Genomic DNA, 13,571 nt, shown 5'->3' with positions numbered 1-13,571 from the left:
TTACCAATGGCGCCATTCCATAATCCTTCGGATTAACAGACACCTACTGTATATACATGGTTACTCATCAGAATGAGTTAAATAAGTATCACAGTGAATAGAAATGGTTACTAACAGAAGAGACAGCACAGTTTGGAAAGCAATGCATTAAAAAAGCAGACACATACATAGCAGAATGGGACATTCCCATCATTTACCTGTGACAGTTTTTGAATGCAGTAGCCTCACAGAGAAACACAGGCAGAGTCCCAGAGACTGGGCACTAAAGAACAGAAGGCATATTCACTGGCAGTAGCACACAGAAGCTTTAGAATTGTGTGATGGCTCGTTTCGGAGTCTAGAGAGGAGGTGAAAAATGCAATTCTTGGCATGATTAACAAACCAAAAAATAACAGTTTCTTGACTCTGAAGTCAAATGAATATTTGCCATAAGAAGTTGTGAGGTCATGCAAATTACATCAACCTGCTGTCACAAAGTCATTTGGAACTTTAAAAGTATCTCTGGCATAAAAGCCAAGTCATGGTACATATCATTTCTCACTGGTTTCTGCTTTATGGAGGAAGTAGCACATTAATGCTCCCACTAAACAGGATATTTGAAGGTGATTGTGTCTTTGTGCATTATGTGCCACATTAACACATCTCTTTCAGGCAGTACGTCACCACAATGCTTTGTACAGTAGCTGCAACCTTATTTCAACAAAATTAGGTCTAAAGATTAGACGCCAAACCCGTAAGAATTTTACAAAAATAGTCATCCATCCATGAACGTACAAGGGCACTGTTGAACACTTGTTAAAGGCAGACTTCTTGGAAATATTAGAAAGTTTTTCTTCCCGCAAAGAACCAGACATATGGAGTAAATTATTAAGTAGTGGTGGTGGAGAGTAGGACTTTAGGGACCTTCAGATCTTGACTTGATATTATTAGGGGGCCGCAGCCCACTATGGGGTCTAGTAAACTTCCAATGGGCCACAAGATGACTGAAATTAATTATACAACAGTAGCAAAATACTTAAAGCACTAAAAGCACTAGTAGATGCTTCCTGTGCACACACGTGCAACGCTATGCAGCACAGTACATTGCAGCTAGTAACCTGTAACAAGAATGGGAATGGGCTACTCAAAATGACCCAGCAAGAAGAAGTGACAAAAAGATATGACACCCTGCCAGAAAGAAATATAGTGTTTAGCATGATGGCAAAGATGTTATGATGCTGTAAAGAAGGAAATGGTATGTCAACTGTTCTCACTTTTTAAAGCTGCACAGATATCATGGCTAGCCACCCCTTACCTGACTGCCATAATTGCACTACAGGACTCTTTTCTTCAGACTTAATTGTGTGTGGACAGAAAACGCATTTGCATTCCCACATTGCTAAGTGCACCTGTCTCTGGTGAAAAGCTCCAGAGTCCAGAGTATAACGAAGTAGCTAAAGTAATTACTGGAAATTATGAAAATATGTCTACAGCAACTAATTTTCCGATTTAAAAATTATTTTTGATTCTTTATCTTCAGAAATACTTAACCATTCTACACTTAATTTATCAAATAAAACTTAATCTGAGTGAGTAGTGAACAGCTATAGTTGTTATTAGATAGATCTACAGTGACAAATTCTGTGTTGTCATTCCTACATGGTGTGACCAAAATGTGTGCAAATTTCCTTAAATAAAAGTCTGCAATTTGCACTTTAGTCACATCTGAATTGTTTGATTTGTCATTTTAAACTGTGGAGCAGAGGGGTAAATTAAGGAAAAATGTGTCTTTGTACCAATCAATATGGAGGGCTGTGTAACTGTGACCCCAATACTACTTCTTCTTTTGTATCTTTCTGTCCTCTGCATCTTGTTCTGTCACACCCATCACCTGCATGTCCTCTCTCACCACATCCATAAACCTTTGCTTAGGCCTTCCTCTTTTCCTCTTCCCTGGCAGCTCTATCCTTAGCATCCTTTTCCCAATATACCCATCATCTCTCCTCTGCACATGTCCAAACCAACATAATCCTCTCTGAATTTGTCTCCCAACGTGTTCCAACTTGAGCTGACCCTCTAATGTACTCATTTCTAATCCTGTCCATCCTCGACACACCCAATGCAAATCTTAACACCTTTAACTCTGCCACCTCCAGCTCTGTCACCTGCTTTCTGGTCAGTTCCACCGTCTCCAACCCATGTAACATAGCTGGTCTCACTGCCGTCCTGTAGAACTTCCCTTTCACTCTTGCTGATACCCGTCTGTCACAAATTACTCCTGACACTCTTCTCCACCTATTCCACCCTGCCTGCACTCTTTTTCACCTCTCTTCCACAATCCCTATTATTCTGTACTGTTGATCCCAAGTATTTAAACTCCTCCATCTTCGCCAATTCTACTCTTTGCATTCTCACCATTCCACTGAGCTCCCTCTCATTTACACACATGTATTCTGTCTTGCTCCTACTGACCTTCATTCCTCTCCTCACTAGAACATATCTCCACCTCTCCAGGGTCTCCTCAACCTGCTCCCTACTATTGCTACAGATGACAATGTCATCAGCAAACATCTTAGTCCCCAGGGACTCCTGTCTAATCTTGTCTGTCAACCTGTCCATCACCATTGCAAATAAGAAATGGCTCAGAGCCGATCCCTGATGTAATCCCACCTCCAACTTGAATGCATCCGTCACTCCTACCACAGACCTCACCACTGTCACACTTCCCTTGTACATATCCTGTACAACTCTTACGTACTTCTCTGCCACTCCCGACTTCCTCATACAATACCACAGCTCCACTCGAGGCATCCTGTCATATGTTTTCTCCAGGTCCACAAAGACGCAATGCAACTCCTTCTGGCCTTCTCTAAACTTGTCCATCAACACCCTCAGAGCAAACATCACATCTGTGGTGCTCTTTCTTTCTGTGACCCTAATACTGTCTCTCAAAATTATCTTAAAAGTCCAACGTTAGAGGAGTACCACAAGTAACCAATGATGTTTACTTTATGTAGTGCCTGGTTCTTTAATGGAAGAGGGCATTGTGACGCATGGCACTGTTTCTCAGAACTTATTTTTATTTTATTTATATTACTGTGCAACTCATCTTTATATAAACTAGTTAAATATTTACTTTATTCACACCTGGAGCTGAGATTCACAATGGGCAATTTCTTGTTTATATAGTATTTTATAAAATGTTATGTTTTATTGCTAGCATTTCAATTGTTTCATAGCCACTCTGGATATTTATTTAAAATAAAACATTATAGAAAGAATGGAGCACTTCTGTTCATGGCCACTTCCCTAAACTAAACTGTGTCTGGTAAATCATAGTGTGAGTATTCAAACTCTGAACTATTTAGTATTTAGAAATCAGATGCCCACTATCATCTGATACATGAGAAAAGTTACACATACATACACAATCTTGCAAACTGGAGTTTGATTTTATCAGCGTTCTTCATCAACATCTCACATGTAATGCACAAGCCCTTATGCCGGCAAAGAATATAAACATGGTAGAGTTGAAAAGATCAAATCTCAAAGCTGCATTCAAGTTTTTAGTTTAAAAAAAATAATAAATAAATAAAAAGGGATAGTTCAGAGGAGTATGTTACCTTGTTCATTGATCATTTTCTGACAATAAGTTATTCCTACTAGCAGAGGATGAACGTGGTCAGAATTTCTAGAAATTTTGCATTAAAAATACACTTTTTAAATTGATTACCACTGTCATAGTTTTCAAAATTATCCAGAAGAACCTTTGTTATCTGCATTCTGAATGAAGGAAATTATTTTATTTCTGGGAAGAGCAAATCAGTTCTGTTACTTTATGACAGTTGGGACATATTTGAAAATGTACAATGTCAGCTGTTGATTGTACAATATACAACAGTTTAGATAGTGAATTAGTTAAGAGTAAAGTTTTGTAGTGAGCTCCTCTTAACATAAATACCTGAACAGTTACAGAGGTAATGCCACTACCTTTGCATTATGAAACCTTTTCAGGTAGCAGGCTTTTCTTTTAGGCCTTGTTCACACGGGCGTTAAAATCGAGCGTTTTTTTTGCGTTCGTAGCGCCCGGTGAGCGCCGATCAAGCGCCGAGTGTTTTCTACACGTAAACGTACACGTCAATGAGAGTGTTCACACGGGCTTTGGTGACGTGCGGTTGTCCAGCAGCGCGTTTATACGGCATCAAAAAAACGTTGCATGCAGCTTTTTCTTGGCGTTCAAAACACAACGAATGCAAGGAAACTGCTTCTAGTTCGTTTTCTGCGTGTTTATTTTACGCTTCGGAGGACCGGATATATATAAGTTTACATGTTGTATATGAAAAAATATTAATATTTTTATGTTTTCATATACAACATATATATTTTCATATTGCTTATTTTATTTTATTGTCTCGTGTAATTTGTAAACCATGAACCTATTAATTTATGTTCTAATATAATATTTGATAACGATTATGTAGGGGGGACAATCCATGGCTTCATTTCAGTGCATAACACCGGTGTAAGCGCACACTCGACTACTGCTTCCTTACCTCAAAGTGACAAGTAGTCTCTCTTCGGGGCTAACACCAAGTCGCATATTGGTTGATCGGCGTGCAATGTGGCACTGCACCAGCTGCAGCAGACAATCAAAAGTGGACACAGACATCCGACAGTAATTAAAAACTTGCGCGGAAATTTTCGCATTTCTTCATAAAGCACAAAAAAACTTCCTTTAACCCAGTGTTTCTCAAATAGTGGGGTGCGCCCCCGTGGCTCCATCAAGGAGGTCGCGTTTGACCTCGGGGAACATGCTTTTTTATTTTTCTTTTAAATTTTTTTTTGAATTTAGAATGCACTTTAAATCTTTTCTGTTACATTTAATAAAGCTATTCTTTGTTGTAAATTGGTCCATATTTCTTTCTTTTTTTATTCTCTTATACGTTAATAAGGATACAGTGTTATGCAGAGGTGTACTTATAAAAATTTTATAGACAAATGATACTATTTATAGTCGCGCGGGGGGCGAGATGTTTTCTTCTTCCTAGGGGGGGCATGACAGAAAATAATTGAGAAGCACTGCTTTAACCCGACGTTGTGCAGTCAGAGGATGAACCCAGTAGAGGCGGCGATTTTTTCTCTCCCTATGTCGCCGTATTACGAGTATTTTTAAAACAAGAAGATTAATATCTAACATAGCAAAATGGTCCATATTGAAAGGAGGCACCTCAAATAAAACGACAAGGGCTTTCATATCCAGTTCCCGACACTGCCTCCACAGGTTAACACACAAACTACAATTTGGGCTGCAGGCTGGCGTTAGACAGAGACAAACGAACGCCGGTGTAGAAGTCAATCGATCGCCACCACAAAATGCAACATAAACGTCTTGGACGTTCAGAGCAAGTTCGTTTATCCAAAAACTTAACGCCCGTGTGAACAAGGCCTTACTCTAGGCAATGTTATATGGTCATTAGAGGGTCATTATTCTCATATGTACAGAGTTTAGTGAAATTTTTACTTCCACGTGCTTGTCGTTGACTGAGAGGAATGCAAAAGTCCAAATAAAATGTTGACATACCAACCTGGCCACCACATTTACTGCAATAATAAGTTCAATGAAAATAACAGGTGCACGGTGCTTGCAAAATAGAACAAAAAGTGGCTTCTGCCATTGGCTACAATTATAAGGATCTGAAGAGTGGCCAGTCGACAGGATGGAGCTCCATCCAACAGGTTGCTTGTATCCAAATGAGGTGTTTCCTTCCAGGAATGCACTGCTCTTATACTCCTTGGACAGGAAGAGGCGGAGTCAGCTGTCCTCAATGGGCGTCTCCTTGGAGCTGTGGCAAGAAAAAGAGACAAGACAGTCAGTTACTGCGCCTCCTTGTGTCCCGGGGTGGTAGTGCTGATCTCTGACGAACATTGAAGATGCATATATGTGACATCACCATAATTAGTGAGTATAAAAACCTTACCCCAAAACATCTGTGTTCCTTACCTGAAAAATCTCAAAACACTTTTACAACACTGTTTACCAAGAGGAAACATATTAACATTAATTCAAATTGTACTGCAGCCCTACGTTTGTTCATGGTTATGCTCCACAGCAAAGAACATTAAATTAAACATTAAAAACAGAGTCTACTAGGGCTTCAAAAGAAATAAGGTAAATGAACTTTACCTGTATTATTGGACCTTTCATTTTGAACAACTAAAGAAAACAAGTGTTATTGATAACTGAATCTTAATCCCTTCCTTCTTTAAAATAAGGTACCAGATAATTACCAAAAAAATCACGTAAGACAGTTATACATTAAAACATTTTACTGTTTTTTGTTTTTTACTAAACATTTTAAATTCAATATAATGTAACATTGTACAATATCTGCCCATTCTTTCATTCATTTCCCATTCTGGTACTTCTCAGCATCATAAAGATTAAAAATTCAGAATATTAAAATATACAGTATACATTTAAAGTGGGGTGGCACAGTGGCGCTGTGGGTAGCGCTGCTGCCTTGCAGTTAGGAGACCCGGTTTGCTTCCCAGGTCCTCCCTGCACGGAGTTTGCAGGTTCTCCCGTGGCTGCGTGGGTTTCCTCCGGGTACTCCGGTTTCCTCCCACAGTCCAAAGACATGCAGGTTAGGTGCATTGGTGATCCTAAATTGTCCTTGGTGTGTAGGGGTGTGTGTGTGCACCCTGCAGTGGGCTGGAGCCCTGCCCAGGGTTTGTTTCCTGCCTTGCACCCTGTGTTGGCTGGGATTGGCTCCAGCAGACCCCCGTGACCCTGTAGTTGGAATATAGCAGGTTGGATAATGGATGGATACATTTAAAGTGTTTCCTTCTTTTCAAACCTCAAATGACTATTAGTTTTGAACAGTAAAAATTAACTCATATTAATTCAAACTCAACATAGATATTATCAATTTACTAGGGGAGTGAGAGTTATATTGTTTTGGGTCCATACAGATTGGTGGCGCTGAGGCTAAGGATCTGCGCTGGTATCTGGAAGGTTATTGCCAAAAGAGATCCTACTCTGCTGGGCCCTTGACACTTAACCTGCAATTGCTCCAGGAACACTGTAAAATGCTGGCCCTGCACTCTGACCCCCATGGGTATGCGAAAACTAACAAATTCTTAATACAAGAAATTGTAGAAGGTGAAATAAAGAACAAAGAAAAATTAAGTTCCTCTGAAGAAGTTGAGAAAATGGTCTTTAGCATGTAGAAGTTTGACAGAGAAGTTTCATTTAAGTGAGAACTTTAAAAAAATGGCAGCGACAAAGCAAGAAGGCATTGGCGCCCCATTGGGCTTCCCTTTACCTGTTGAGCTCTGCCATTTAGTTGTTGGCTAACCTACTTGTTCACCATCAATTCCAAGGTCAGGGCAGCACACTTAGGCAACAGTAGGAGCAAACAAGACCTGATATCCTACGCCATTAAGCTTTGTGTGGACCTTTTTAAGAGTTAGGTCTCTTAGACAGTCACTTTGACAAGTTAGCCAGTATTTTGAGCATGTTATTTTTATATGTGTAATCTATTTCTCTATTTTGTACAATATATCAATCAGCTTTAACAGCTTTTATCATTGAGAAATAGGAGAATGTATCTCCTTCTTGAAACACATGACCAGTTCTTAACTTCTTCCATGACCTTGTTGTTACTCCCAAAGCATTTGATCTTTCTCAGTACTCACAATTAAAGCCACTAACAATGTCTTTATCAAAACATATTTATATTTTAACCACCTATTAATGTGTGTTGCTGATTCGTTCTTTGCCACAAGAAATTCATAAACAGCCCATTGTTGGAAACACACACCACAACATTTTGTGGGCCAACTGTGCATGTATTAGTAAACAGATTGTTCTGCAGGGTGCTGAAGTGGCAAGTAAAACATTTCCAATTAACCACAGAATATGCTGCGGAAGTCTACTGCTATTTTGCATCACTTTCTTCATTATGGTTATAACTATTTTGGGCAACACTTGTTAAGATATTACTCCAAATGTAAATGTAAATCCATAAAAACATAAATTTACCAATTATGCATAAATTAAGCTAAAGCTAAGAGAAAGCCAGGTAGCAATGAAGATGAGGAAAAAAAAACTTTGGGAGTTTTAAAATGAGTAAAGTAAAGTCAAACCTAAACCAAGGTCAACAACTCCCCAGCCATTCTTAAAAAACTACAGCAAAGATTAGTACATAAGTACATGCTTATCAATAGCACCTGATGACCCCGATTCTCTTGATTCACTAACATAATGTCTGAATTGTATCTCAGAATGGATGAATAGTAACTTTCTCAAGTTAAATAAAGAGAAAACTGAAATCTTAGTGATTAGCAATAATGGATACAATGAGGCTATTAGAAATAAACTGGATACATTAGGATTAAAAGTCAAGACGGAGGTAAAAAGCTTAGGGGTAATTGGTGACTGTAATCGGAATTTTAAATCGCATATTAATCAGATGACTAGGACAACATTTTTCACTTAAGAAACATAAGTAAAGTTAGACCTCTTATATCACTGAAAGATGCTGAGAAATTAGTTCACGCTTTTGTTTTCAGTCGACTAGATTACTGTAATGCACTCCTCTCAGGACTACCCAAGAAAGACATAAATCACTTGCAACGAGTGCAGAATGCAGCTGCTAGAATCCTAACTAGGAAAAGAAAATCCGAGCACATCTCTCCAGTTTTGATGTCACTACACTGGTTACCTGTGTCATTCAGGATTGTCTTTAAAATACTGCTTATGGTTTATAAAGCCTTAAATAATCTCGCCCCATCTTATATATTAGAATGCCTGACACCTTATATTCCAAATCGTAACCTCAGATCCTCAAATGAGTGTCTCCTTAGAATTCCAAGAGCAAAACTTAAAAGAAGTGGTGAGGCGGCCTTCTGCTGCTATGCACCTAAAATCTTGAATAGCCTGCCAATAGGAATTCGCCAGGCTAATACAGTAGAGCAGTTTAAAACACTGCTGAAAACACATTACTTTAACATGGCCTTTTTATAACTTCACTTTAACTTAATCCTGATACTCTGTATGTTCAATTCATCATAATAACGATTCATGGTGGCTCTAAAATCCGTACTGACGCCAACTCTCTCTTCTGTTTCTTTTTCCGGTTTCGGCGGCCTGCGTCACCACCACCTACTCAAAGCTTCATGATGTTCCAACAATTATGGATCGATCAAAAGCCAGTAGTCTACATGACCATCATCATCATGTCCTTCCGTGAGAACCCTAAATCCAAAGAGGACTGGGCGGTCTCATGGTCTGGAATCCCTACAGATTTTATTTTTTTCCCCAGCCATCTGGGGTTTTTTTTTTGTTTTTTCTGTCCACCCTGGCCATTGGACCTTACTCTTATTCTATGTTAATTAATGTTGACTTATTTTCTTTTCTTACTGTGACTTTTATTTTTCTATTCTTCATTATGTAAAGCACTTTTAGCTACTTTTTGTATGAAAATTTGCTTTATAAATACATGTTGTTGCTGTTGTATAAGATCAATTAAATACAGAAAAACTCTGAACTCTGTCACTAGCAGAATTCATTTCTCCCATTCCCTCCAAGTTCAGAGGGAATATTTAAATTATTTACATTTACATTTATGCTTTTGATAATAGGATTTGAATAGATGTCTTTTAATTTTGTCTTTTGGTGGTTAAATATCTATCTATACTGTATGACAATATATTAACAGACGTTTATTTTATGTGATTTTTGTAAACAGTATTTGAGTGAGCATTTATCACTGATACCTTAATAGATTTTGAAACTCGGTTTTGACTCCCTGCCAACACAATTATGCCACTGGCTGCCCCTCACAGCATTTACTGATGGTCAGCCCAGCATTCTCACATCCAACTGAAGGTCTCTGGGGCTGGAGTCTAAACTGACAGGATTGAGCACATTTATGCCACTCCAAAAAGTACACATGCACTCTCTCACACTGTGCCAAATTAGGGTACGCAGCTGAGCACCACCAACTGAGGATGAGGAAGAAACTGGAATAATTTTAGGAAAGAATGTGCTAACTCGATATCAACCTGGTGTCTCATAATATGAAGACATTTTTGTAATGTATTTTATATATATTATATATATATATATACTATAGGGTTTCGCACCCTGTTCGCCCACCTCCCTGTCTGGGCTACGCGCCAACAACTTCGCATCTCTGTCACTTGCATAATTGGATTTCACTTTTACCAAACAACAAATCTTTTAATTCTCTTGGATACGCCTCTTCATTGGGAAGAAACACTGCTTTTTTTTCCCCCTGTTGACAACACAAATTAGACGATCTACAAATCTCTGACTTAAAGTTTAAATCTAAACAATATATTCAATCTCTTTTCACTGTTCGGTTATTTCACAGAGTAATAATTTCCATTTGTTTGCACTAATGTGATCTTTACTATCCTTTTTTTGAAACTTTAGAATTTTCGTACTTTCATTATCTCTAATCTACTCTGCATGTGTACCGCGCCAATGCTTTTGAATTCTTTATGACTTTCTACTTTGTCATCTACTCTTTGTCTTTTATTTCCGGCCCCGGGTGTGGTTAAATCTCTTGGCACAAAGACTCGTCCCGCTGGATGTGAAAGTGTCTCCCTGAAAAAATTATGTCTCGTCTCCTTCCAAAATTTTTTTTTATAATAGGGATATATCTATCTATTATGTAAAAATATCTTGGGTCGAGACGTGATCATCTTGGAGAGAAATTTTGAAGTCCTGCGAGACTTCTTGCACGTCACACCCTACTTACAAACAATTTCACAGAGACACTAACATCCCTCGAGACAAGGAAGTGAATCAAAAATACAGCTACTGTACAGGCTTTTATAGGCTGGCATGAAGTGCGCTCCTGGGGGTTGGGGTTGTGGGGTGGGCGAGCAAAGCAAGTAGGGGGCACAGCTCCCTAGTGTATATATATATATATATATATATATATATATATATATATATATATATAAATATATATACAAGGTAAGTCAAAATAATTTCACTTGAATGGTTTAAACAATTTATTAACAAAACATACTTCATATGTGCAAGATGATTTACAAGAATGTCTCCATCTGTTTGCCATCATCGGCATCAACACACAAAAACCAATGAGCAACAGTACCATTTAAAGCCTGTACACACATTTCGCAGGCAATAGATGATACCACAGTCTGTATTCTGTCCTTCAGGTCATTACTATCACAAACTTTCCTGCTATACACGTGCTCTTTCACCATAACCAGAAATCACAGGGTGTTAAATCAGGGTGTGGAGGCCATGGCAATGGTCCACCACGACCTATCCATTGACCTGGAAAGGTGAGGTTGAGATAAAAATAATCCATTAGATGTTAACATAATTTTGACTCACCCTGTATTTATAAATATATATACAGTATATGGTATAGAACCAGTTTTATACATGTGATACTATTAATATTACATTAGCATTAATTATTTTAGCATCTCCTAAAATATGTCGTAACTTGAATCATATTATAAATTATGTAGTTTAAGTTTCTAACTTTCCTAGTAACTTTTCACAGTCTACAGAATGATATAGATCTTTTATAGTATTTTTTAAGTTTTCTCTTATCTATGTCTATAAAGGCATAGGATTTTTTTTTCTGGTCAGAGTAACCAAAGAAGAATGGAGAGCTCACTTGTCACACTTCAACAGATCTATTTAATTATACTGTATATATATTATACAGTATATATATATATATACACTAGTTGTGTAGGCCTGTACTGTAAAAAACACAGGGTCCTAAAAACTGTTGAAATCATCATAAAAAAAAAATTAAATGTAGAGATGTCAGGTAATTGAAAGGAACTACTGTTAGCATCTATCTCCGAGGAGGTTTTGTTTTGCTGACGGGCTTGCATCGTTTGTGCATTAGCGACTAAGAGACTGTCTTTCTTCGGAGGTTTTGTTTTGCTGAGGTGCTCGCCTCGCTTCTGTATCAGCTGCTAAGCGAGTGACTCTCTCTTCGGAGGTTTCGTTTTGCCAGCATGCTGACCTCACTTATATATCCACCTCTCACTCCTGGGTCAGACAGACACACACACTTCCACATGTAAACGTTTATATATAAGATATATCTGCTGGTGAGTTCTCTTTCTTTTTGCTTTGCTTTTCTGATTATCTGGATTTTGACCTCTTTTCTTCTGTATTTGACCCTTTTTTGGATTTGCGCACTGGGACTTATTTGCCTCTTGTATACTCCTTTTTTTTTTTTTTTTGCACTACAGAGCATTTTATGATAATACATCTTTATTTATAAAGAGCCTGTGTCTGCCTTTTTGTGACTAGCCAGGGTTTGGCGGTATTTCCCCCTTTAGTGGGCATTTTTGAGAAGTTTTGGAACACTAATTTGTTTAAAGGCCATTTTGGTGTGTCTGAAGCACAATAATTTCTTAATAGTTGAGGCCCTTCTTGATATATTTTAAACTAATACATGTCCACAAAATGTTTCCTTATTTACAAAACTTTTCATTTCAAGTACAGTTTTAGTTTACAAAGGCACCACATTAATTTTGTACTTGAGCCTGGTGCTGACAGAATAAGCACCCTATACTGAATAACCAAATAGCAAAATGGATGGATATACAGTATGGATGCTTTAGTATTAACCACTAAATGCTACAACTATAATCAACTGTTTGGAGTCTAATGCCCTCTGGAAGATCATAAATAAATGAACATCCCTGACAAAAAGGATACAGTGTAAAGTGTAGGAGGCATTTGAGTGAAAAGCAAAGACGTCTGTGTGTTGGCAGACATTTCATAATTTCATTGCAGCATATCACCATATGGAAGCAAAATGTGATCGACAAGAGGTGTGATGAGGGTTTTGTGCTATTCTACGGCAATTGAGGGAATCAGTTGTATTTTCTATTCAAGAATAAAGTTCACCTTGACCTTAACCCTGAAAATGTCACATAAAAGTAAGAAATGTCATTAGGTTTTAAATTTTGAAACCTATACTCAAACTTCAAAAGCTCTGCTTGGAAAAATACTTGCTTCCATTTTAACCATTATAAAGGAGACTTTTTATGACTAATTTTTTAATGTTTGTTTTTTGTGGTTGAACACTCTTGAACAAACCTTTGATGTGAAATGCAAATTTAATACTTAAGCAATAAAATGCGACAGGGCGTGTTGTTGTGGAATATTAATGCTCCTTCGTTGCATTATAAATCCTTCAAGAGTGTGGCTTATTACTTTCTGTAGCTCTGGAAATTCCCCACTTACAAAAAAAAAAAGGCTGACTATTTTGTGATCTTGGATAAACAAACATTCTGTGCCAGCAACATTTTAAACCTGTGAACTAATGGAGCTCATGCCAAGGCACGCACAACGCTGTGCCAGCATGGATTTAAGACAGTAAAAAGCACAGGAATCAGCGCATTATTGAATACACAGTGTCAAAATATCATGACATCTGTGAAGCTGTGGTGTGTCCGTAAATTTCACTGAATATAAATATTCATTTTCTCCTAGGTGATTGTTATATTAATCTCCCAGAACCCCATGAATGGTGCTATAGATTAGACTT

Source organism: Polypterus senegalus, chromosome 16, assembly GCF_016835505.1.
Source record: "Polypterus senegalus isolate Bchr_013 chromosome 16, ASM1683550v1, whole genome shotgun sequence".
Classification (NCBI taxonomy): Eukaryota; Metazoa; Chordata; class Cladistia; order Polypteriformes; family Polypteridae; genus Polypterus; species Polypterus senegalus.
Note: the sequence above shows the minus strand (reverse complement) of the source record.